The sequence below is a fragment of the Bos javanicus genome, chromosome 7 (genome assembly GCF_032452875.1).
Source record: "Bos javanicus breed banteng chromosome 7, ARS-OSU_banteng_1.0, whole genome shotgun sequence".
In the NCBI taxonomy this organism is placed as follows: domain Eukaryota; kingdom Metazoa; phylum Chordata; class Mammalia; order Artiodactyla; family Bovidae; genus Bos; species Bos javanicus.
The window spans coordinates 78,122,675-78,149,530 of record NC_083874.1 but is presented as its reverse complement, the minus strand read 5'-3'; the positions used below and the strand labels follow the sequence as shown (position 1 = coordinate 78,149,530).

Sequence of the window (26,856 nt, the reverse complement as noted above, 5' to 3'; positions counted from 1 at the left end):
CTTTATGGGCATTCTGTCCTTATTGTATACCTGTGGATTTAGTCCTCAGGAATAGCCAGCAGATAAGAAGTCAAACAATCTGCCCAGTAATGAAATTTCTCTGTGCCCTAATTTGATATCTGTAAAATGAGGATTCTATCATTTACTTAGGAGTGCTGTTTGAATGATGAAATAGAATACTGTTTGTACTATATCAGAGTCTGACACATGGTGAGTACTATATAAATGGTATTTATTAGTAATAGTCTGTTTATGATAATAAGGCATCTGGCATCAAGTAGTTCACGTTTTGTGAGGAAACCAGACGTGTGCAGTAGTGACACCTGTACATTTAATGAGAATGAATTCAAACATGCACCAAAGGAGCTAGAGACATTTTTTTAAACTCTACCAATTTCCCTTCTTCTTTTAAATTAAACTTTAGTTTCCATTTTCCCCTAAAGGAAATCATAGATAAGATAAGAACAAGAAAAGTTAATTTTTGACCTTAAAGCCTATCGAGGCCCTTGGTCTGGGCGACTTAAATTTGCCCCCTATGCCCTGTGGCCTTTCACTCTTCCAGCTAAAGGGATGGACCGTGATCATCTAAGCCCGGCAGTGGGTCCGGTCACAGAATTCACTTTAGACAGCACAGTGAGATAGAAATGGCAGTGTGACAGTTCCAAGCCTGAGACCCAAGGGGCTCCTTTATTCCATTTGTCCTCTCAGGGTTTTGTCTTCTCCATAAGAAGATCACTTTACACTTCTGGTCTTAAGTGAAGCAGATAGACGCATGAAGCAGATAAGTGCCCAAGCACTTATCAGGCATCTCGGACAAATTATATAACTGTTCTCTTCAGTTATATATTTAAAATAAGCAAACAAATAGCAAAACAGTGATCCTTGCACAAAGAAAGATATATAGACCAAGGAAATAGAATAGAGACCTCAGAAATAAATCTCACATAGATGGTCATATGATTTTTAACAAGAGTATCAAGACCATTCAGCAGTGAAAGGACAGTTTTTGTCTTTTTTTCTTTTTACAAATAATGTTGGGAAACTAGGTATCCACATACAAAAATCGAAATTGGACCCTTACCTTACACTATATGCAAATAGTAACTCAAAATGGATCAAAGACCTAAACCTAAGAGCAAATTTTTACATCTCTTAGACGGAGAAGCCTGGTAGGCTGCAGTCCAGGGGGTCGCGAAGAGTCGGATACAACTGAGCGACTTCACTTTCACTTTTCACTTTCATGCATTGGAGAAGGAAATGGCAGCCCACTCCAGTGTTCTTGCCTGGAGAATCCCAGGGACGGGGGAGCATGGTGGGCTGCCGTCTCTGGGGTCGCACAGAGTCGGACACGACTGAAGCGACTTAGCAGCAGCAGCAGCAGCAGCAGCGGAAGGGGAAAATTTTATGACTTTAGATTTGGTAAAGACTTGTTAGATTGAATACCAAAAGCACAGACAACTAAAGATAACATTAGACAAACTGCACTTCATTAAATGTAAAGCCTTTGTATAGAAAGGACACTCTCAACAAAGTGAAAAAGGCAACTCACAATGTGGGAGAAAATATTTGCAAATTATGTCTGATAAAGGATTAATATCCAGAGCATATATAGAACTCAGAACTCAACAACAAAAATGACATTTTTAAAAGATGGGCAAAGGACTTCAGTAGACATGCCTCCAAAGAAGCTATACAAATGGCTAAGAAAGACATGGAAAGATGAGCAGCATCACAATTAGGGGAATGAAAATAAAAATCAAAATGAGATATTACTTTAGACCTACAAAATGAGTCAAAAAAGAAAAACTGCAAAGGAGGTTGGTGAAAAGGGAGAGGAATTAGATATCTGAACATCTGTTTACAACAATAGTAACCTTATTCAAAATAGAAAAAAATGTGGAAACAAAGTATCTTTTAATAGAAGACTTAATAAACAAAACATGCTCACAGCTCAGAGCAATCTTATTTGAAAGAAAAGAAATTCTGACACATAAAAGAACTACAATATGGATGAACCTTGAAGACACTGTGCTAAGTGAAATACACCAGTCACAAGGGGAGAGGTATTCCACTAATATGAAATACCTAGAGTAGTCAAATTCTTAGGGACAGAAAATAGAATGGTGACAGCCAGGGACTGGGGATGAGGGTAATGGGGAGTTAGTATTTAGTGAGTACAAAGTTTCAATTTGGAAAGATTAAAAAGTTATGGAGATGGATGGTGGAGATGGTTACACAATGATGGAAATGTACTGACACTGAATTCCACCCTTGGTTGCCAACACTTGGTTAGAATGGTAAGTTTTGTATCATATGTACATTCAGGTCAGTTCAGTTCAGTTGCTCAGTCCTGTCTGACTCTTTGTGACCCCATGAATCGCAGCACGCCAGGCCTCCCTGTCCATTGCTGCTGCTGCTGCTGCTGCTGCTACTAAGTCGCTTCAGTTGTGTCCGACTCTGTGCGACCCCATAGACGTCAGCCCACCAGGCTCCTCCATCTATGGGATTTTCCAGGCAAGAGTACTGGAGTCGGGTGCCATTGCCTTCTCCCCCTGTCCATTACCACCATAAAATAAACAAACACACACCTTCCAAACAACAACTGATTCCAGACCAGTTTAAATTCTAGGATTCATTCATCTGAATAATGATCTTCCGTCACTAAGTAAACCTCAAACATAGGGTCTTAGAGTAGGGACAGGTTGGGTGAGGAGAGCTAGTCGTGTTCGTTGTTTCTTTATGTTTGTTTTTTGGCCTCCTCCTACTCTCTTCAAGTTCTAGCTGTACAGGATTAAAGCCTAAAAGGGATGAGAGACATAAGGGCTGCTTTTAATGGAAAAGGGCTTCCCTGGTGACTCAGACGGTAAAGAATCCACCTACAGTGGAGACCTGGGTTTGATCCCTGGGTCTGGAAGATCCCCTGGAGAAGGAAATGGCAGCCACTCCAGTATTCTTGCCTGAGAAATCCCATGGACAGAGGAACCTGGTGGACTACAGTCCATGAGGGCACAGAGAGTCGGACACAGCTGAGTGCTTTTGATTCCGGCAGGGATACTTCATGTCTTGTTCTGGTGTGGTCTGCTCTGACTGCAATCAGTGGCCTCTACCAGGACTTGGTTTCCAGGTGTGGTGTGCGCTGTCCCAAGATTCCTCTCACTCTGTTTGGCTCTACTTCTAATGCAGCCCTGGAGCAAGACTGTTGATTCTGTAACTCCACAAGTACACAGACAGGGAGTAAATGTCAACCTCTCTTTGACATTGCCTGTAACTTACTTCAAAATACTTCAGTAGAGATAGTGGGATATAGTGGCCTCTGAAATGAATTCACTGTCTTGGAAACATCAGTTTACATGTTATTTACTCTCTGGGAAATACCAGTTTACCATTTTATGTATTCGAATCAGAATAGTCCCATGAAGACTAGCTAGCATTTGAAGACTTCAATCATAGATCTATGGAAGTCTAAAGATATACAGATGACACCACCCTTATTGCAAAAAGTGAAGAGGGACTAAAGAGCCTCTTGATGAAACTGAAAGAGGAGAGTGAAAAAGCTGGCTTAAAATTCAACATTCAAAAAACTAAGATCCTGGTATCTGGTTCCATCACTTCATGCCAAATAGATGGGGAAACAATGGAAACAGTGACACATTTTATTTTCTTGGGCACCAAAATCACTGCAGATGGTGACTGCAGCCATGAAATTAAAAGACATTTCTTCCTTGGAAGAAAAGCCATGAGCAACCTAGACAGCATATTAAAAAGCAGAGACATTACTTTGCCTACAAAAGTCCATATAACCTAAGCTATGGTTTTTCCAGTAGTCATGTGTGCATGTGAGAGTTGGACTATAAAGAAGGCTGAGCGCCGAAGAATTGATGCTTTTGAACTGTGGTGTTGGAGAAAACTCTTGAGAGTCCCTTGGACTGCAAGGAGATCCAACCAGTTCATCCTAATGGATGTCAGTCCTGAATATTCATTGGAGGGACTGATGCTGCAGCTGAAGCTCCAATACTTTGGCCACTTGATGTGAAGAACTGACTCTTTGGAAAAAACCTTGATGCTGGGAAAGATTGAAGGGGATGACAGAAGATGAGATGGTTGGATGGCATCACCAACTCGATGGACATGAGTTTGAGCAAGCTTCAGGAGTTGCTGATGGACAGGAAAGCCTGGCGTGCTGCAGTCCATGGGGTCAAAAAGAAGTGGACACAACTGAGCGACTGAACTGAACGAAGACACGTACTGTAAATATCCGTATATAAATCTTCACTTGAGGGTTTTGTTTTTACGTAGAATAAACTGTATGAAAATACTTTTTTTTAATATGAAAAGAGTTAAGTTTAACTCTGTAGGTGGCTAAAATGTCTGCCCTTGCATAAGCAGGATGAAACTGAAACAATACGGGCCATCTACCATCTAACACATTTAGAGAAATACCTTTAGTCCATAATACCCTACATTCTTTCCTGCCCTTCCCCCATTTCAAAATTGTTGAAAGATTCTGTTACTTGATTCAGTTAGAAAGTTAGGTGATTGTGTCATCAGACTGTTGTTGTAAACTTGGCATGTGTGTATTTTTAATCCATATTTTTAAAATTTATTTTTAATTAGAGGATAACTCCTGTACAATGTTTTGTTGGTTTGTGCTGTACAACAATGTGAATCAGCCATAAGCATACATATATCTCCTCCTCTTGAACCTCCCTTCTTCCATCCCCCTATCCCATCCCTCTAGGTTGTCACAGATGGTCAATAAACATATGAAATGATGCTCAACATCGCTCATTATTAGAGAAATGTAAATCAAAACTACAATGAGGTATCACCTCATACCTGTCAGAATGGCCATTGTAAAAAATCTATAAACAATATATGCTGAAGAGGATGTGGAAAAAAAGGAACCCTCATGCACTGCTGGTGGGAATGTAAACTGATACAACCACTACGGAGAACAGTGTGGATATTCCTTAAAAACTAGGAATAACACTACCGTATGACCCAGCAATCCCACTACTAGACCTATATGCTGTTGTAAACTTTTCATGCAACCACTTATCAAAGTACCTAATACAGTGGCAATTTCTCAAGCTTACAGAATAGGATGAATGACTGTTTTCGTCTGCTTGCTAATTAAGTTTTTATGAGTTGCAAAAGTTGTCCCAGGCACACAGTAGGTACTCGATCATGTTTGTTGAATAAACAAATTGTATAGAAACATAAAGAAAAATACATTTTTTTTTTCCAAAAGAAGAAATGAGGCTGGGCTGGGAATTGAGCAATCAGGAAAAATTTATAAGTTTATTAAATGAATCTACTACAAAAGTACAACTGGCTGTGGATAGCAAGCTAGCTAGCTAGCTGAATAAGTGGACAGATAATTGAGCAGTTTCATTGTTGCTTCTGTCAGTTTGTAATGGTTAAAGAGTTCATCTACCATTCTCTTTATATTTTTAACCTCTTCTTGGAGTTGGGAATAATGCACCCTCTTGTAACACATTCCAGGGGACACCAAGTTAAGTCTCCCCCTTGAGCCCAATTATACCCTCTTCCAAATAGAAACCCTGCTACTCTCAGGAAGCTGTGGAATCTCAGAGGAAAAGCAGCTGCAGTAGCAGCTGTAACACTGAACAGAACCTTAAGTAAATAGTCTAGAAGATCAGTGAACAATGAATTATAATAAACCAACTATAGTAATAAAAGCCTTAAAATAACTGTACTCATGAGATAGTATTGGTCATATCCTTGCTGTACTCTGGAAATAATAGAATCGTTTTTTCACCAATATAACTACAATGGTAATTAAAAGCTGATTTAGGATCAAAGGCAACCTCAAGGTTATAAATATTAAGTCAATGGCTCTGAAAGTCTAAATATCTTGCTCATTTTACACCTTTACCTTTTAAAAAGAAAGTGGTATGGGACTTTTGGAGCCTGTTTTTCTTAAAAACAAATAAACTGGGCAAAAATCATCTATTAAATGAAGCAAGTTACTCTACCATTTTTGTTTCCTGAAATATTCTGGGGAGATAGGACACCAGGCAACCTGAGCAGGGAAACATTTGTTCAAATTGTGTTTTCTATCTGGAGAGGAAATGTTTTAATCACTAATCTTAGTGATATAAGACATGAAAGAAATTTGGAAATGGTGATGAACAATGATGGCAAAAGTAACTGAATGATGCTAAACTGAAGAGGTGAGATTTGGTCAGGCAACAAAAATTCTATCTCTTTTTCTGTGGTACAGATATCCATGGTTGTAGTTCTCTGTTTCATAATCACTTACTGTCATAAATTTTAAAATTGTTACTTGATGAAATTATCCTGCATCTCAGGCGGATTCCTTACCATCTGAGCCACCAGGGAAGCCCCATCATCTCTAGCTACAAGCACAAAACCCTAGTAGTGAGAATGTATCAAAATCATTAAGGGCCAGGTTTAAACAAAATTACGTTATCTTAGATTAAGTGCTTTGGAATCAATATAATATTACATGAATGGCGACTTCCTAAGGGAAACATGGTGTAATATCAGGTGGCTGGCATTGGAAATAGCAAAACAAAGACTTGTCCTTATGGAGTTCACAGTCCAGTATGACAGACAAACGATTAATCCACTAAGGACACAGATCCATGTACAATGACAACAATGCTAAGTGCTATGAACAGAAGTCCCTGGGGCCAGGAAAGTATAGGGCAGAAAAATTAACCTAGTCAGGGGAAGGTGGAGAAATAGTCAGAGGATGAATCCCTGAAAGGGAGTCCTTGACTGAGATATGAAGGATGACAGTTGGTGAAGGGGCCATGAGGACGTGTAGGAAGGAGAGAGGAGGGTTGGGGCGGACGAGCAGAGTGACTTCCACCTGTGCAAAAAAGTTCCATGGCTAAAGGTAACAGGCACATTAGAGAGACTTACAGAAGAAAAACAAAACACCTTCTTCCATAAGAAAGGTATTTTGAAAGTGTGCTAATTCTATTAGCTCATCAGGAATGGCCAACTTATGACATGAGTATTTTGTCTTCTCTCTTCTGTGTTGCTGGCATTCATTAGTGTGTCGAGACATAGCCCCAGTCTCTTTGTATACACAGAAATCTAGGAACTGGCCAAGACAAGCAGAAACCTACCTGTGAGCCCTATCATAGAGCAAAGGAATCAAGTCTTTATTAATCTGTATTCCCCTAAGGTCTAAGTTCCCTTCACATCCTAAGTCCTCAGTAAACACTGAGTAACACAAAGCATGAGGAAGATTATGAGCTATGATAGTGACAAGATAATAAAGCTGTGATGCATTCATTTGTTAAAACATACTATTAAGCACCCACCAACTGCTAAACATTTATTTTTCTGGTTCCAGGGGATAGAGTCCCAACTGAGACAGAAAAAATCATTCATCTTTTGGCAGATATATGTTAATGGGGTCAAAAGAGATCATAGTAATTAATTAAATTAGTAAACAAAAATAGTGGATTGTGATCAATGTTTTAAAGATATTAAGTGGAGTGATGACAGAATAACATAGGTTAGTCAAAAAAAGCACTCTTTAATTAAGTAATAGCTGAGATCTGAAGGATAGGAACAAGTGCCTTCTGCTGAGGCACAAAGAGATGCCAGACACAGAAATCTCAGGTTGATTCCTCAGGGCTGGGATATTCCAGGAAAAAGAAGCAGCTCAAGTTGGCTGAAGAGTGGTGAGTGAGAAGAGAGGAATATCATGGGGCTGGAGAGTTACAAATTATGTGGGCTGTTTAGGTCCAGGTGAAGAGGTTAGATCGTCTTCTGAGACCAAGGAAAAGTAAATAAAGAGTCTTAGTGGAATGACACTTTTGAATGCATATTTTACAAAGATCCCTCTAAATGTTTGGTGGAGAGGAACTGCACTGCAGAGAGGCAAGCATGAGAGCAGGAAGATATTCCTTGATCACCACTTATCACATAACTCTATAAAAAGATAAGTTCTCTATTTTGGCTACAAGAGAAAAACAAAAGAAAGCAGAACTAGCAAGTTAACATATCAACATGAAAAATGTTAGAAAAAGATTATGGTATAATCGTGTTATCTAACAGGAATAAAATAAGTTAAAAATGTATGAATAAACTAGTGAATGAATGAATAAATGAGTGATCAAACCCAAACACGAATTGAGGCATTTGTTCATACAAGGCATCACAAGTAGAATACCTATCTTCACAAAGCCACCTCTGATGCTAACTATATCTTGTAACATGATCCTGTCCCTATTCTCGTTCCATCCAGCAAATATTTTGTATATTATATAGGCATATTGCTTTTAAAGCAAATTTGTCTATTATCTGGCATCCAAGAAATAAAAATGCTTCAAATTAACTTTTGTCATAACTCCAAAGGAAACTCTTCTAATGATATTCTGCCTGATGTCAGGGAACACACTGCTTTAATTCATTCCAGTTGTGACAATTTGTGTTTATATCTTTTCTCCAAAAGAGTATAATATACCTTCTGCTTGTGGCCATCTGATTCTCAATACTACATTATCCATTGTCACTATTTGACCTGGATTCCTGATTCTTAACCTTGGCTATTTGACCCCTCTCATTTCTTATCCTGAGAATGTACTCTTTTGGCTTCTGACCTAAACTTTTCTCATTAGCAGGAACTAATGAGCATTTCAGTCAAAGTGGAAAGAAGACCTTGTCACACTTTTACTTCTCTTGGAACATATGTATTGCCAGCCCTCACTTCCAAACCAAAGAAAATTGGGAGCAAAATATATTGACATACTTGTCATCACACAAATAAAAGGTTCTACTTTGGATATATCTTACTAAGTCTGCAAAAGCCCATAGCATTTGAGTCAAAAAAAGTCTACCTTTTTCTCACAGTATCCTTCACAGAGATGCTAGAATAAATGAACATCCGATGTATTTATTTTCTTTTCCAGACACTACTCCATTTACAATCTATTTCCTGATTAAATCATTATAACAAGCTCAAAAGATGGTTTCTATTATGATTCCCACTTTACAGGTTGAAAAACTATAATTTGAAGATATTAAGTAGTTGGTCAATATTTTACAGTTAGAAAAATGGTCAAGAGAATGTATTTCTAGCCTGAATTGTCCTAAAACCCTCACCTTTACCTACTAGTTAGTGTGTGATCTAGGGAAGAAGAAAGCAAAATGCTTATTCTCCCACACTATATACCAAGCTTTATTCTTTTCTTTAAAAAAGTTTTGATTCATGTCATAACACAAAATAGGATGTTTTAAGAAAAAAAATCATGTATGATTTTAAAACTTAAGCATTATTATACCAGCTTATCTATACCAAAAGATTTAAAATATTAATAACAACATTAAATTTTCCCACAGATTATTTTAGGACTGACATAATAGCAAACAGCAGGCCAGCTGTTCAAATTACAAATCTCTGATTCTTAAAGGAAGTGTCTAAAACCCAACCTACACTTTAAAACATTCAGTTGAGTTTTAGTGTCATGGCTAACTTTTCTCACTCCTGAGTGAATTATCTTTCATTCTGTTTCTGAACATGATGGGGGAAATGTGTATTTTCAAACAAGATGTTGTAAAATTTGCAGAGTACTGCAAATTCTGCTTCAAGGCTCAAAAACTCAGTTTCTTTAATAATTTACATTTCTGTCTTCCTAGGCGGGCTTCACAATTGTAATGAAAAATTAGGAAGCCTGAGACTGTCTACCTTCCCCAGAAAGCAAATTCTTAGCATATGGATCAGAACATTTTCCTCTTTATCTTCAATGGATCAATAATACTGAGGCTACCAAAGTAAGTATCTATTCAACAGAGGACTCCATTTCAGAATTCACCCATGAACTGTCTTCAAACACAGCAACAGAGATTATCTACAACTCATCAATTTCTTAGCTCCTCTGACTGTAACTTACATGTACCTAATACCAAGAATTCTTATTCCAAGTCTTTTACATTATAGCAATTTCCTTTGGGATTATATTTCAGTAAGTAAAATGCTCTTTGGGAACTATTTAATTTTTCCTCAGCTTGTTCTTTTTCTTGACCACCCCCCCTACAAATCCCACAGACTTGTCATTTTTAGAGTTGAAGTATCAGCTTTTTCATAAAGTTTATTCTCTGCAGGCATGAACAAGCAAAACCAAAGCAAAATAAATGAACTGCAAAAAAAAACTACCCTGGAAATCTCTAGAAAGCACACATATATACCTACATATAAATAACTCATCTTGTACAAAAACCAGAAAGACCAAAAATTCCACCAAACTCCACAAAAAATACATGTCACAGGTTCAAAATTCAGACATTTTAAAAAGGGAAATGAATGACATTAAATGATAAATTCTTTTTAGCAGTAGCATTCTTTATAGTTTTCAGAGTGTTATTACATATGTCATCTCACTGCCTTTTTAAAACCTTTGAACAAATCTAATGCAATGTGTAATTTGCCTCGATGTTATAGTATGTTTCGATTTTATGAAAGAAAGCTGTAATAGGGTTAGATATGCAGAAAAGCAAAACAAACCACATGCTAAATAGAGAAAAGGCATCCATGAAGGCAGCAAAGACAGTCGAGCTTTGAAAAAGCACGTAATTAACTATAGCTTGGAACTTTTCCAAAATCCTGCTCACCAACTGGCTAACGCTTTGACTGAAACACACTGGGTGACAGGAAGAATTCTCAGGGTGAGAACTACCAGCTCTGAGATAGTCAGCCTCATTAGAACATGTCAAGTCTTCCTCCAATATGAACATTCTTTCTCCTGCGCAAATGTGTATCAATATATACCAGAAAGGGAAAGGACATGTGGTCACATGTGTATTTAACAGAATAGCCAAGTCAGCATGGTTGCTTAGCTGGAAAGCAAGATCTCACCAATGAAAAAACTAAACATATAAAATCAAAACTTAGAGTCACAAATGGTGGACTTTATATCTGGATATCAATACATTTTTTTTAAGGTTTCTGTTTTCATCAGTTCATTCAATCATTTGAACAACTTTCTTTAAGCACCTATATGTCAGGCACTGGAGGTTAAAAAAAAAAATTATTAAGGCACCATCTTTATTAGCAAGAAGCTCTTGGCCTAGAGATGAAATCAAGCAGTGGGAGAATTATGGTAAGGGATACACTGAGTGTAATGAGGGCCCTGGAAAACTAACTTAGCTTGGGAAGAGGAAGAAGCAGCTGTTTTTTTTTTTGATAAACACATGCCTTTTTTCCCCCGATATATACATGAGCAGCAAGAAAGGTTGAAATCCTGACTATGAACAAGAAAAATTATCAAATGAGGCTACTGTTGAATTGCATATTCACTTAGGGAGGAGCACTCACAGATGCTTTGATTGGATGAACACAGGAGCAAGGCTTTTGGCTTATGACACACGTGCTGTCATTCCAGGGGATTACCTGGAGAAGAGCTTCAACAGGGGCCGCTCTCAAAACCCTGTGCGGAACCGTCTGGATGTCTTCGTTGAATCTGGAAGACAAGAAAAGCATCAGTTAAAGCTATCAGCTTATGACACAAAGGTAGTGCTGAGAATAAGTGATAGGAAATATCCACACCAAAGAGACCTGCCCACTGAACACAGAGAATGCCAAGGACAGAGGTGGATTAGGAGTTTATCTCCGAAGTGACAGGTTTCTGCATTTCAGAAGCATCATACAGGAGTGGTGATGGAAGAGCTTTGAATAAATAAAACCAAGATCCCCATTCACTGGGAAATCTTGGGTTTCTTTTTTGATCTCAACTCAGTTTGGAAATCCTAGATTAACCTGATAGAGCCAGTTTTTCTTCAGTCTCAGTTGCTGTTTCCATGAGGATTTGAGCAGATTCTGAAATACAATTCCTGTCACTATAGCCATTAACAAACATGATATGGAAAGGAAAAAAAAAATGCTTTTAAAAACACAAAAAGCAAACTAAATTTTTTTTTTTTTTTTATAAAACCACATCTCTAGCTTTTAATAGTTTTGCTTTCCTCCCAAAGGTCATGCAAGCTATTTATTTGTCTCTCTGTTGAGTGACTGTATACATTTCATCATTTATAGAAAGACAATCAGAAGGTCATTATTTATCTTAGGTTCAGCTTTAATTCAATCCAGTGCAAAGGAATGCAATGAAACAAGCATTACGAAAGCTGCAAAACAGGATACCTTATTTTGTGTCAGTGTCCCCTGAGTATGCCTTTACATTGGGTTCAATCTTCCATGAGAATCTTAGAGAATTTACAACAAAAAACAGTAACACACTTGTGAATCTCCCTTAATGTTGGCAGCACAAGTTAAAAACAACAGCGACAACAAAATTACACTGGGCCTTCTCCAGCATAAGCATGAAAATGAAGGTGACAAGACAACATTTAGGCATATGAGAGGGTGTAGAGAAACCTGATGCTTTTATCAGGCTTTCTGCATTACTTTGGGACTTTTCTCTGGATTCTGATAGGAAATCAGATGCAAACTATCAATTGTGATTATTGGAAAATACTTAACAAAGTCTGATACTGGAGCTCTAAAATGTTTCTCACTACATTAGCATTTCTGGAACTACAATCTTAAGATAGACACAGAGGAAATGTAAAGCCACGTGTGTTGACCTCTATTCCCAAAATAACTGCTAATTTTTTTAATGAATGTCACCTCTAGAGAGCCTCCCTTCTTGGGCCTAGGTTTTCAGAAAAGAACCTAACATTCTCTGCATAAAACTGTTTTGATGGGCAAGATTGTTTTCTTTGCCTTTGAAAGGAAAATAACAATAATTAAGCACTTAAAGCTTCCCTAGACGAGGTTATTTTGTTTTCCTACTTAAAAAAAATCATCCAATTCTTTGTAAACATGACCTAATTAATATAACCAGTTTCATCATAATTATCAGCCTCTCAGGACAGATTGTGTACTCTTGATGTTCAAGGTGCAAGGAATTCCTTTAGTCTTAGCTAGAAAGAAAATCAGTGGCCACCAAAGTTTACCAAATGCTACTGTCAAGAAATAAGCCCATTAGAATGACAGGTTTCATTTACCAGAAGATATTAAAATCCTGTCAATGTGATTTCTATCAAGAACGTTTTCACTGAAATAATAAAAAATGAATGAAGGAAATCAAATGGAGTCATCTAGTTAAATATTCATTTTCTAATCTTTAGGGAGGTGTTTATTATACTTTGAACACCTGGCCCTTAGTAGCACGTTGTCTGATTTTAAACTTGTTATCCTGTCATGGCAAATTCCAAGAGGGCTGTAAATTAAGCCCATTATTATGAAAAAGCCAAAGTAAAAAAGTGCCTTCATTCTCAACCCAGGAATCATCTAAGGAAAGGGAGTCTCAAAAAAAATAAAGAGGTACTCCTAAGGCGTGGGCTTAGGGAAAGCAAGTGAAGCTTTTGTGGTGCAAATTTTAAGGAGGCTGTGGCACAGAGGTGCAGAGATTCTGCACTGGCACGACACACACAGAATGAGTCTCCTTAAATTTTGCACCCTGGGCATCTCATTCATTTTACCCAGGTCCTGGCTCTGAGCCCTCTGGCACTTGTGATAATGGTATTTAAAGTGCTACTGATAAATAAGAAAACAACAATACAAATATGTTTCATGTATTTGAGAGAATGTTCTCACAAATGCAACTTAAATAAGAAAGCATACTTTTTGACATACATGATGTGCGTGTGCATTTGTGTATGTTAAACCACTTCAGCCATGTCCTATTTTTTGCGACCCCAGGGACTGCAGCCCTCCAGGGTCCTCTGTCCATGGGATTCTCCAAGCAAGAATACTGGATTGGGTTGCCGTGCTCTCCTCCAGAGGATCTTTCAGACCCAGGGATCAAATCCATGTCTCTTACATATCCTCACTGGCAGGGGGATTCTTTACCACTAGCAAATCAACTCAGATATCTACAGTAGGCAGAAGAGGTAAGAAATGAGTCCAGGTATGAAAAGAGAAAGTTCCTCAGGTTATTTCCTAATCTCATTTCCCATCCCAGCCCAGCCTCTCCTACAGGAGGTACATCAGACAGAAGTGCTCAGTTCTGCTAGGGAAAGAAACAAGTGGATTAGAGGTAGAAAAAAAAAAGTAAAAAGAAGGAAAGAGAGTATGCATAAGGCACACTACTTAAGAAGGCATATGTCTGACTCACTGAAACAAAACAAAAAGTAAAAGAATCAAAATGCCTAGGTAGAAGGAATATGATTTCAGAAACCAGGATTTTATTCCTTGATTCAAATCTGAATCTTGTCATATTAGGTGAACTTTCTGAAGGAAGTTAATTCCTGTGAAATAGTTTCCTCATCTATCAAGTAAGAATGATAGAAACAACACTAAATCAAAATCATAGCAATAGCAGCCCTATTGAAAGATTACCAATGTGCCAAGTTCTTTGAGTGTTACCTCAGTACTGTGGCAAACCCCTAGAAAACATATATTGTTCCTATTTTACCAAAAAGGAAATTCTGATGATAACATAATGCATTACATTATACACACACACACACACACAGCATAATAACATTGTATATGTATGTATATATATTTTACACACACATACACATATGAAGCTCTGAGTGAGGCACCAAATTGTAAAAGCTCAAGAAAGGATAGCTAAAATGATGGTAAATTAAAAGTCTATTTACTGAATGCCATATTCATATAAGCACAAGTTTTTAAAAATGTCTTATTTGGATCATGTCAATTTATTAGTTTATCTTTTTCCAGATATTCTTTCATTAATCTGAAGAGGATTAATAAAAGGAGTCATAAGCACCATAAGAGGTGTCAATAAGTATTATCAACAATTTCTTTCAAAGTGTATGACTAGAATTGGGGCTTTGGAAGTCCGAGTGAATTCACTGATACTTGTAAAAACAGAACATCATTGGAGTTTAGATTCAAAGGGCCAGGAGGGCCATGGATTTTCCTAACAGTACAAATGAAATGTTTAGAAGCTTAGTGGTGATGGGAGCTGTCACACTGACAGAGCCAAGGTACTTGCTGCTGCCAGTGGCAAATCTAGATTCCAGGGAAGGGTTAAAAAACAGACTGAGGAGTTAAGATGGACACAGGAATAGTCCTGGGCTAGACAACCATCTTCAGCAGAACCAACAAATTTCCTGGGAGTTTGTGAATTGACAAATAGAGACACAGTCCTGCAAGTAAGGTCAGTGGTTGCACAAGGTATCTTCAGTTCAGTTCAGTTCAGTCAGTCGCTCAGTCGTGTCGCCTGCAGTTAATACTTTTACACTGTAGGAGTTTCAGGTTTCAGTTGTAAGATTACAGCTAAATATCACTAGGAAATGTTTTCATTTTTTCTCTCCATTTAGCTTTGATAAACAAAAGTTGATGATTTGTGTACTCAAGAGAAAAGCTTACAGCTAAGAATGTTTATTATCTATACATAGAGGCCAGGAACACTGAGAAATTTAAAACAAAACAAGCCATGTTGAAACAGGAAACATTATGGCTGAGCAGTCGCAACTTGTCTTCTCCCTCCAGGAATATGTTGGAGAAAACCCATCACCATTTACTGTACTGGCTCACCTCAGGAAGCAGGATGTCAGGGAAACTAGTTGATTAAAAATTATAGGTGTATATTTTTCATTAGCAATCATTTCAAAAGAGAACATTACTGAAGTCAAAATGCCAGAGTAAACATAAGATGATTCCATTCTCCTTCCTAGTATGGGTGTGCTCAGTCGCCTTGCTCCTAGTAGGTAGGTGTTATTACAATAAAAATTTCTAAAGGTGGTGTCTAGACCAAAGAACCCAGCAAACTGTTAACAGGTCATGTAAATCTGCCTTTGAAGGGAGTAAATCTCCCAATCTCAGCTCCTAGCTCCTTGAGAGAAGTTACTGTCTTTTTGTTCTATGTAGTGAGAATGTGTACAGAATGGGCTTCATTTGGTTTAACAGAACATGTTACACCTGAACGTCATCAACCACAGCTAAGAAGACAGATGATCATAAATCTGAAAACAATAAGGAGACAAAGTCCCAGGAAACCTGAAATCCCCTGACTTAAAGGCTCTGGGTCAAGAAAGACAGGTCATAGGTATAAATGTATTAATAACAAGGCTACCAGAGAAGAAACTGCTATTGACTTGAAGACACAGATTATCCTGCTTGGGAGAGGAACAGGAGTATACAGATTCGGGATGCATTTTAGAGAACCAATCCATTTCATTTAGAAATCTCTGAAACCTCAGGCCTTTACAGTTACCCTAGTTAGTATGTATTACAGCCTAAACCCAATCAACTCCACTATATTTCCTGATTCTACTTTCCTCCTTTATGAAATGTCTTGTTTACGTCTTCATTGTTTGTCTCTCTAGGAATGTAAGCTCTCAGACAAGAGAATTCTGGATTTTCCACCCCCATGTCTTAGTATCAAAGAACAGTGCCTGGCACTAATAAGAAATAAAAAAAATATTGGAACAATACAGAAACAATAATATATTAAATGGTGTGGCACATGTCAGTATAAAGTCTACTACAATATATTGTGTGTTAAATAACTATTATCATGGGCTTCCCTGGTGGCTCAGATGGTAAAGCGTCTGCTTGCAATGCGGGAGACCAGGGTTTGATTCCTGGTTGCCAAAGAAATGGCAACCCATTCCAGTACTCTTGCCTTAACTACATATTAATAAATATACATTTTAAGATATTATACATCAGAAGTCTAGGTAATACACATATATGTTTGAATAATAATAAAATGAAAACCCATATGGCTACAGGTGTCTAAAGAAGTAGAGCATTACTGTTACCTTTGATGCTCTCTTCCACCAAAGCAGGTCCAGTCCATAAGAGGGACACAGATCCACTTCTGTACTGTAGTCTTTCCTTTCTTTGTTTTTATATTGATTGATCAGATTTCCAAAAAAGAAAAAGTACTAACAATATGATATACAAGCTATAGCTATGGATCCAAATTTTTTTATTCTATGTCATATCCATAAATCTTTTTATGTGATACACATTCATTATGTTAATATTTACAAAGTATATACACTTACTATTTATATGCAACATATTTTACACCTTATAAACCTTTTAAGATAATGAAATGTACAAAGTGTACTTTATAAAAACATGAAATCAAAATACTTCAGAATTGCATTTATTAATACATTAATTGCACAAAATTAACTTTTCTCATTAAGGGTATTATCATTAGCATTATTAGTGCTATCTTCTATTAAATGTAAAATATATTATTTCATGCACTACTAAAGGAAACATACTGCCAATTTAATCATCACATGCTACCCATCAATCCTAAAGCAGTACTCTAAATTTAGAGATGTTACAATACATATCTTATAATGAACGAAATACAGTAATTATTTTTAAGGGAAAATCTAACTGAATATAGTAGTAGCTTTGAAAATTATGTTTTAAAACTATGGTATAACACTTAAACTTCCTGGTTATAAGGTTATTTGAATTAAAATCTTAGGTTTCACAACTTTCACAGCAAGGAAAAAGACACTTCACAAATATATTTATGGATCCAAATATAAGAAATAAAACAAAGAATCACTTTCCAATAATAAAAACTTTTTAATCCAACCTAGCATTTATGTGGAAAGTTTTACTGTTGTACCTGAAAAATTCTCAAGAAGGAGTACATTAAAATAATTATAATAATAATAACTTAAAAATACACTGAAGCTTTATATTTGGAATATTTAAACCAGGTTCAACGATTCTACATCTAAGTGTATATGTGTGTATGAGAGAGACAAGGAGAGGTCTTAGGCATTTTTCCTCTTAAAACTAACACACTATGGCTTTCAGAATAGAATAATGAAAGCTTTTTTAAGTATCGTTTTTCAAAATATTTTTTCATAGTACAAAAGCACTTCACTCTCAATGTTAAAATGTTGCTTTTACCTTGAAAAATTCATTTTTAGTGGACAGCTTATCAGACCTTATCAGATCATAATGGTTTTATCCCATAATGTGGCTGATAAGGACTGTTCTATGAATACAGCCAGCTAAGTCTGTTCACTTGTTGCCTATTATCAATGTTAGTTATTACCTTTATTCTTTATAGGTATCTTTTAATGTCAGCTTCCATTCTCTGGGAGTTTATCATATAATCCTTAGTTTTAATTAAACTCTAATATCACACAACGTTGAAAGTAACCTAAAATTGCTGGTGGAATTGTCAAATGCTCCACAATGTGGAAAGCTTACTATTCTCCAAATAACCCTTGAGCCACATATGACATATCACCATCTGATACATATAATAAATATAGGCACCATACCAATGGGTCTATTGAATCTTAACAAAGCATAATTTCTTTCTCATTTTAATATAAAATAATTGTAAACAAAAGTTCTAATACTGCCTTCTGGAATCTAGTGAATGGCCCTGTGTGTCCCTGAGCTGGACACAACTCTTTTTTGAATACCACTGAATCAACAAGGGATTGTGAAATGGGTCCTAGAAGTTTCAAACCTAAAAGCCTATGGATGCCAGTTTTACAATATAAATGAGAAAATGGGCTAGATTTTGGCAAACTAGGAAGTACATAGCTCATCTAAGGAAGCAACCCCTATAGGCCTGGTATTCCTAGATCTGAATTTTACTGAGAAACTGGATAGCCACATATTTATATGAAATCCATCCAATTGGACATGCTAAAAATAAATGAAAAGTTTTTGTAAAATGAACTAGAAGACCAATGGATAAATCCAGCAGTTTCCTAAGCTGGTTTCTGGCAAGTGGTATATTAAAGTGTCCAGGAGTTTTCTGGTGGAGGTGTGAGTGGATGGTGGCCTGCTGCAGGATCTGGGGCACTGAGTGCAGCAGTGCATGCATGGGACCTTTTGAAGGAGGTCACTATTATCTTCATTACCTCCACCATAGCTAGGCCTCAGGTCAAACAACAGGGAGGGAATACAGCCCCGCCTATTAACATAAAATTGGATTAAAGATTTACTGAGCATAGCCCTGCCCATCAGAATAAGACCCAGTGTTCCCCTTAGTCAGTCTCTCCCACCAGGAAGCTTCCATAAGCCTCTTATCCTGATCCATTAGACGGCAGACAGAATGAAAACCACAATCACAGATAACTAACTAAACTGATCACATGGACCACAGCCTTGTCTAACTCAATGAAACTATGAGCCACCCAAGATGGATGAGTCATGGTGGAGAGTTCTGACAAAACTTGGTCCACTGGAGAAGGGCATGGCAAACCACTTCAGTATTCTTGCCTTGAGAACTCCATGAACAGCATGAAAAGGTAAAAAGATAGGACACTGAAAAATGAACTCCCCTGGTCAGTAGGTGCCCAACACGCTACAAGAGATCAGTAGAGAAATAACTCCAGAAAGAATAAAGAGATGGAGTCAAAGCAAAAACAAGACCCAGTGTGGATATGACTGGTGATGGAAGTAAAGTCCAATGCTGTAAAGAGCAATATTACATCAGTTCAGTCAGTCAGTTCAGTTGCTCAGTCGTGTCCGACTCTTTGCGACCCCATGAATCACAGCACACCAGGCCTCCCTGTCCATCACCAACTCCCGGAGTTCACTCAGACTCACGTCCATCAAGTCAGTGATGCCATCCAGCCATCTCATCCTCTGTTGTCCCCTTCTCCTCCTGCCCCCAATCCCTCCCAGCATCAGAGTCTTTTTCCAATGAGTCAACTCTTTGCATGAGGTGGCCAAAGTATTGGAGTTTCAGCTTTAGCATCATTCCTTCCAAGGAAATCCCAGGGCTGATCTCCTTCAGAATGGACTGGTTGGATCTCCTTGCAGTCCAAGAGACTCTCAAGAGTCTTCTCCAACACCACAGTTTGAAAGCATCAATTCTTCGGCGCTCACCTTTCTCCACAGTCCAACACTCACATCCATACATGACCACTGGAAAAACCATAGCCTTGACTGCTGCTAAGTCACTTCAGTCATGTCCGACTCTGTGCGACCCCATAGACGGTAGCCCACCAGGATCCCGTCCCTGGGATTTTCCAGGCAAGAACACTGGAGTGGGTTGCCATTTCCTCCTCCAATGCATGAAAGTGAAAAGTGAAAGTGAAGTTGCTCAGTCATGTCCGACTCTTAGCGACCCCATGGACTGCAGCCTACCAGGCTCCTCCATCCATGGGATTTTCCAGGCAAGAATACTGGAGTCGGGTGCCATTGCCTTCTCCTAGCCTTGACTAGACGGACCTTTGTTGGCAAAGTAATGTCTCTGCTTTTCAAAATGCTACCTAGGTTGGTCATAACTTTTCTTCCAAGGAGTAAGCGTCTTTTAATTTCATGGCTGCAGTCACCATCTGCAGTGATTTTGGAGCCCAAAAAAAAGGAACTTGGAATGTCAGGTCCATGAATCAAGGTAAATTTGAAATGGTAAAACAGGAGATGGCAAGAGTGAACATCGACATTTTAGGAATCAGTGAACTAAAATGGACTGGAATGTGTGAATTTAATTCAGATGACCATTATATCTACTACTGTGGACAAGAATCCTTTAGAAGAAATGGAGTAGCCATCATAGTCAACAAAACAGTCTGAAATGCAGTACTTGAATGCAATCTCAAAAACGACAGAATGATCTCTGTTTCCAAGACAAACTATTCAATATAAAAGTAATCCAAGTCTATGCCCTGACCAGTAATGCTGAAGAAGCTAAAGCTGAACAGTTCTATGAAGATCTACAAGACCTTATAGAACTATAACCCATAAAAGATGTTCTTTTCATTATAGAGGACTGGAAAGCAAAAGTAGGAAGTCAAAGAGATACCTGGAGTAACAAGCAAATTTGGCCTTGGAGTACAGAATGAAGCAGGGCAAAAGCTAACAGAGTTTTGCCAAGAGAATGCACTGGTCATAGCAAACACTTTCTTCCAACAAGACAAGAGAAGACTCTACACATGGACATCACCAGATGGTCAATACCAAAATCAGATTGATTATATTCCTTGCAGCCAAAGATAGAGAAGCTCTATACAGTCAGAAAAAAAAAGACTGTGAGCTGACTGTGACTCAGATTGTGAACTCTTTATTGCCAAATTCATACTTAAATTGAAGGAGGTAGGAAAAACCACGAGACCATTCAGGTATGACCTAAATCAAATCCCTTATGATTACACAGTATAAGTGACAAATAGATTCAAGGGATTAGATCGGACAGACATAGTGCCTGAAGAACTATGGAAGGAAGTTCGTGACACTGTACAAGAGGCAGTGATAAAGACTATCCCAAGAAAAAGAAATGCAAAAAGGCAAAATGGTTGTCGGAGGAGGCTTTCAAATAGCTGTGAAAAGAAGAAAAGTTAAAGGCAAAGGAGAAAAGGAAAGACATATCCATCTGAATGCAGAGTTCCAAAGAATAGCAAGCAGAAATAAGAAAGCCTTCCTCAGGGATCAATGCAAAGAAATAGAGGAAAACAATAGAATGGGAAAGACTAGAGATCTCTTCAAGAGAATTAGAGATACCAAGGGAACATTTCATGCAAAGATGGGCACAATAAAGGTCAGAAATGGTATGGACCTAACAGAAGCAGAAGTTATTAAGAAGAGGTGGCAACAATACATAGAAGAACTATACAAAAAAGATCTTCATGACCCAGATAACTGTGATGGTGTGACCACTCACCTAGAGCCAGACATCCTGGAATGCAAAGTCCAGCGGGCCTTAGGAAGCATCACTATGAACAAAGCTAGCAGAGGTGATTGGATCCCAGTTGAGGTATTTCAAATCCTAAAAGATGATGCTGTGAAAGTGCCGCACTCAGTATGCCAGCAAATTTGGGAAACTCACCAGTGGCCACAGGACTGGAAAAGGTCAGTTTACATTCCAATCCCTAAGAAAGGCAATACCAAAAATTGTTCAAACCACCTCACAATTGCACTTATCTCACACGGCAGCAAAGTAATGCTCAAAATTCTCCAAGCCAGGCTTCAATAGTATGTGAACTGTGAAATTCCAGATGTTCAAAGTGGATTTAGAAAAGGCAGAGGAACCAGAGATCAAATTGCCAGAATCCGCTGGATCACTGAAAAAGCAAGAGGGTTCCAGAAAAACATCTACTTCTGCTTTATTGACTATGCCAAAGCCTTTGACTGTGTGGATCACAAAAATAAACTGTGGAAAATGCTTAAAGAGATGGGAATACTAGACTACTTGACCTGGCTCCACAGAAATCTGTATGCAGGTCAACAACAACAGAACTGCACATGGGACAACAGACTGGTTCCAAATCGGGAAAGGAGCACGTCAAGGCTGTATATTGTCACCTGCTTATTTAACTTATATGCAGAGGACATTAAGAGAAATGCTGGCCTAGATGAAGAACAAGCTGGATTCAAGATTGCCAGGTGAAATATCAATAACCTCAGACATGCAGATAACACCCCCCTTATGGCAGAAAGAGAAGAAGAACTAAAGAGCTTTTTGATGAAAGTAAAAGAGGAGAGTGGAAAAAGTTGGCTTAAAACTCAACATTCTGAAAACTAAGATCATGGCATTGGGTACCTTACTTCAAGGCAAATAGATGGGGAAACAATGGAAACAGTGATAGACTTTATTTTTGGAGGCTCCAAAATCACTGCAGATGGTGACTGCAGCCATGAAATTAAAAGATGCTTCCTTCTTGGAAGAAAAGCTATGACCAACCTAGACAAAATATTAAAAAGTAGAGACATTACTTTGCCAACAAAGGTCTATCTAGTCAAAGCTATGGGTTTTCCAGTAGTCATGTATGGATGTGAGAGCTGGACTATAAAAATTGATGCTTTTGAACTGTGGTGTTGGAGAAGTCTCTTGGACTGCAAGGAAATCCAACTAGTCCATCCTAAAGGAAATCAGTACTAAATATTCATTGGAAGGACTGATGTTGAAGCTGAAACTCCAATACTTTGGCCACCTGATGGGAAGAACTGAGTCATTGGAAAAGACACTGATGCTGGGAAAGATTCAAGGAAGGAAGAGAAGGGGATGACCGAAGATGAGATGGTTGGATGGTGTCACCGACTCGATGGACGTGAGTTTGAGAAATCTCCAGGAGTTGGTGATGGACAGGAAAGCCTGGTGCTACAGTCCATGGGGTCTCAGAGTCACACAGGACTGAGTGACTGAGCTGAAATTAAAGATATATTTATAAGATAATCTCATCTACCATTAATGTGAAAAGTTTACTATTATACTTTCAAATTCTCAGGAAGGAGTGCACTTAAATATTTTTGCAAGTGACTTACATCATTTAAAATATAGTAAAATGAGTTACTATGGTCATGCAACCTCCTATTATTGCAGGTCAGACATACAATCCAATCAGGTTTCAAATCATTTACTCTTTTTTGGTGATAATATTGTAAATTGCTGCCTTATAAAAAGTACGGTTGCCAATAAATAATTTATTCATATTTTAATGTTGTCTTTGCAACACAGTCATCAAAACAGACTTTTTCCCCCCAATGTGTGTTGAAACACTGCCAAGAAGTGTTCTTAAAAATACGACCTTTCTCATTTTTTCCCCAATGAGAAGATGTAAAGAGACGAACCCAAATAAACTAAACATTGTTTAACACCTTTAGCATCTGTTGGAAAGCAAAAATAAAGACTAATGGTCTCCTAGATAGCTCATTCAATGTTTGTCTTGATGACTACAAAACAAGCAGCAGAACAACCATTGAACTGAATTACAATAAAATATACGTTTTTCAGAGAGAGGAGCACAAAATCAGTTTTCATTTGGCATGCTAAGTATGCTATATTTGAACAGAATGTTACATATTCATTTCATTCATCATTTAAAGGCAGATAATCAGGAAGTCATTACGTGGCCTGCATCGGGCAGCTATTCGATTAGAGCATAATTGAGCACTCTGTAATTCAGCCAAAGCTGACAGGTTGGGAATTCATAATACCCATCCTAGGTATTTTGAATGTGGAGATAGTATGGGGCAAGCACTATTTGCTTGTTCAAACAGAGCACTAAGATAAAAGGGAGGATCTAAAAAACCAAAATGTTACTTAACAGTTATTTCCTCTTTTTATTTTTAAAATTGTTCTGTTCAGTTAATTTTGCAAGCCAGCCATTTATAACTTGTAGTAATTTATTTGGGAAATCATTCTCTCTGGCCTTAAAAGATATGGGGTGACATTTTGGGTTACTGGCAGCCTTCTATGTTGTTCTAGACTGGTTATTCATAGATTCTTAGACATGAAGGCAGTCCATTAAGACAAAGAAAACAGATATTACTCAGGATTTTATAAAGTAGGGAGCAGGGTTTAGAGGTTACAGAGCACTGAAGTGGCTGCTAAGGCAGAGAGAAAAATGAGTAACAAGACACTACAAATATTCTTATCATGGTTGTGGTTATCAGAGCAGGTTATCATAATACAAATGCCAGGGTATTTATTACTTTGGCATTTACACTGTGACTAATAGATGTTGTCAGCACACCTACCTTCTTTAGGCATGGCCTATATATGGCTCAACATTCAGAAAATGAAGATCATGGCATCCAGTCCCATCACTTGTTGGGAAATAGATGGGGAAACAGTGGAAACAGTGTCAGACTTTATTTTTGGGGGCTCCAAAATCACTGCAGATGGTGACTGCAGCCATGAAATTAAAAGACGCTTACTCCTTGGAAGGAAAGTTATGACCAACCTAGATAGCATATTCAAAAGCAGAGACATTACTTTGCCAACAAAGGTCCGTCTAGTCAAGGCTATGGTTTTTCCAGTGGTCATGTATGGATGTGAGAGTTGGACTGTGAAGAAGGCTGAGCGCCGAAGAATTGATGCTTTTGAACTGTGGTATTGGAGAAGACTCTTGAGAGTCTCTTGGACTGCAAGGAGATCCAACCAGTTCATTCTGAAGGAGATCAGCCCTGGGATTTCTTTGGAAGGAATGATGCTAAAGGTGAAACTCCAGTACTTTGGCCACCTCATGCGAAGAGTTGACTCACTGGAAAAGACTCTGATGCTGGGAGGGATTGGGGGCACTAGGAGAAGGGGACGACAGAGGATGAGATGGCTGGATGGCATCACTGACTCGATGGACGTGAGTCTGAGTGAACTCCGGGAGTTGGTGATGGACAGGGAGGCCTGGTGTGCTGTGATTCATGGGGTCGCAAAGAGTCGGACACGACTGAGTGACTGAACTGAACTGATACATGGAAGACCTGGCTTTCCACTCATGTGCCCATTTGTCAAATTCGTCCTCATACCTTTAGATTTCCTGTCCAAATCCAAGGTGATGTTTCAATCAGTAGGAAAATCTAGTATACTGTGGTAGAGTATTAGGTTTGGAAATTAAATGTATTTGGCTGAAGAATTTGTAAATATTTGCTAATATATACTATTTTATTTTTGTTAGTCACTAAATTAGTGATTGAAAGAGGATAGAGGAGTAGTCTATCCTTAATGTTTGTATTTGTTTCCTAGTTCTGCTGTAAAAAAAACATCATAAATTGGGTAAATTAAAACAACAAAAATTTATGCTCTCATAGTTTTGGAGTCCAGAAGTCTGAAATCTAGGGTCTGTGTAATATCTTCTGAGTGCTCTGAGAGACAGTTAAGTTCCATTGTTCTCTGTCAGCTTCTGGTGCAGTAATGTTGTCCTTGCGTTCCTTGTCTTGCCTTTTTAAAAAAAAAAAAAAAATTTTTTAATTGATTTTTATTGGAGTAAGGTGGCTCAGACAGTAAAGAATCCACCTGCAATGCAGGAGATCTGGGTTCAATCCTAGGGTGGTGAAGATCCCCTGGACAAGGAAATGGCAACCCACTCCAGTATTCTTGCCTGGGAAATCCCATGGACAGAGGAGCCTCGTGGGGTATAGTCCATGGGGTCACAAGAACTGGACATAACTTAGCAACTAAACGACCACCACATAGTTGCTTTACAATGTTGTGTTAGTTTCTAAGGCACAGCAAAGTGAATCAGTGGTACATATCTATTAGCTCCTCTTTTGGATTTACTTCCCATTTACATCACCAGAGAGCACTGAGTGAAGTTCCCTGTGCTATACAGTAGGTTTTCATTAGTTATGTATTTTATATGAACTATCAGGTACACAGGAACTATGGAGTGTTACTCAGTCATAAAAAGGAATGAAATTGGGTAATTTGAGTGATGTGGATAGACCTAGAGACTATTGCACCTGGTGAAGTAAGTCAGAAAAAGAAAACCAAATGTCCTATATTAACGCATATATGTGAAATTTAGAAAAATGGTACTGATGATTTTACTTGCAGGACAGAGAGAGAGAGATACAGACATTGAGAGCAAACCTATGGATACCAAAGGAGGAAAGGGGTGGCATGGGGGGTTGGATTGAGAGACTGGTGTTGACATATACATAGTATTGTTCCTTACCTTGATAATGCATCACTCCATTCCCTGCCTACAACATTCACAGGCTGTTCTCCCTGTGTCTTTGTGTTTTCACACAGCCACCTCTTGTAAGGACTCCACTTGTTATTTTGGATCGGGGCCCACCCCACTCCAGTATGACCTCATCTTAACTTAATTAACTACATCTGCAACAATCCTATTTCCAATTAAGCTTGCATTCTGAGGTACTGAAGGTTAAGACTTCAAAACATCTCTTTCGAAGGAATACAATTCAATTTGTAACAGCGCTGCCTAGAATTGTTAGGACATGGTAATAATCACAAGAAGACTGACTTTTAGTTAGTTTCATAACCGTTTTTAAATTCTCTTCAGAAAATGCAGCCCTTTATTGCCTACACCTGGGGCAATACACAAGCTGCTGCTGCTGAGTTGCTTCAGTCATGTCGGACTCTGCACGACCCCGTAGATGGCAGCCCACCAGGCTCCGCCGTCCCTGGGATTCTCCAGGCAAGAACACTGGAGTGGGTTGCCATTTCCTTCTCCAGTGCA

General features: G+C 38.3%; 1 long non-coding RNA gene across 1 annotated transcript in view; it reads right to left on the bottom strand.

Moving 5' to 3' along the window:
* The window catches only part of LOC133252060 (uncharacterized), a 707,608-nt gene that overhangs the window by 269,885 nt on the left and 410,867 nt on the right, over positions 1-26,856 (bottom strand). The window contains exon 3 of the long non-coding RNA XR_009737797.1: positions 11,396-11,465. This is a non-coding gene — a long non-coding RNA (uncharacterized LOC133252060). The remainder of the gene's footprint in view (positions 1-11,395; positions 11,466-26,856) is intronic.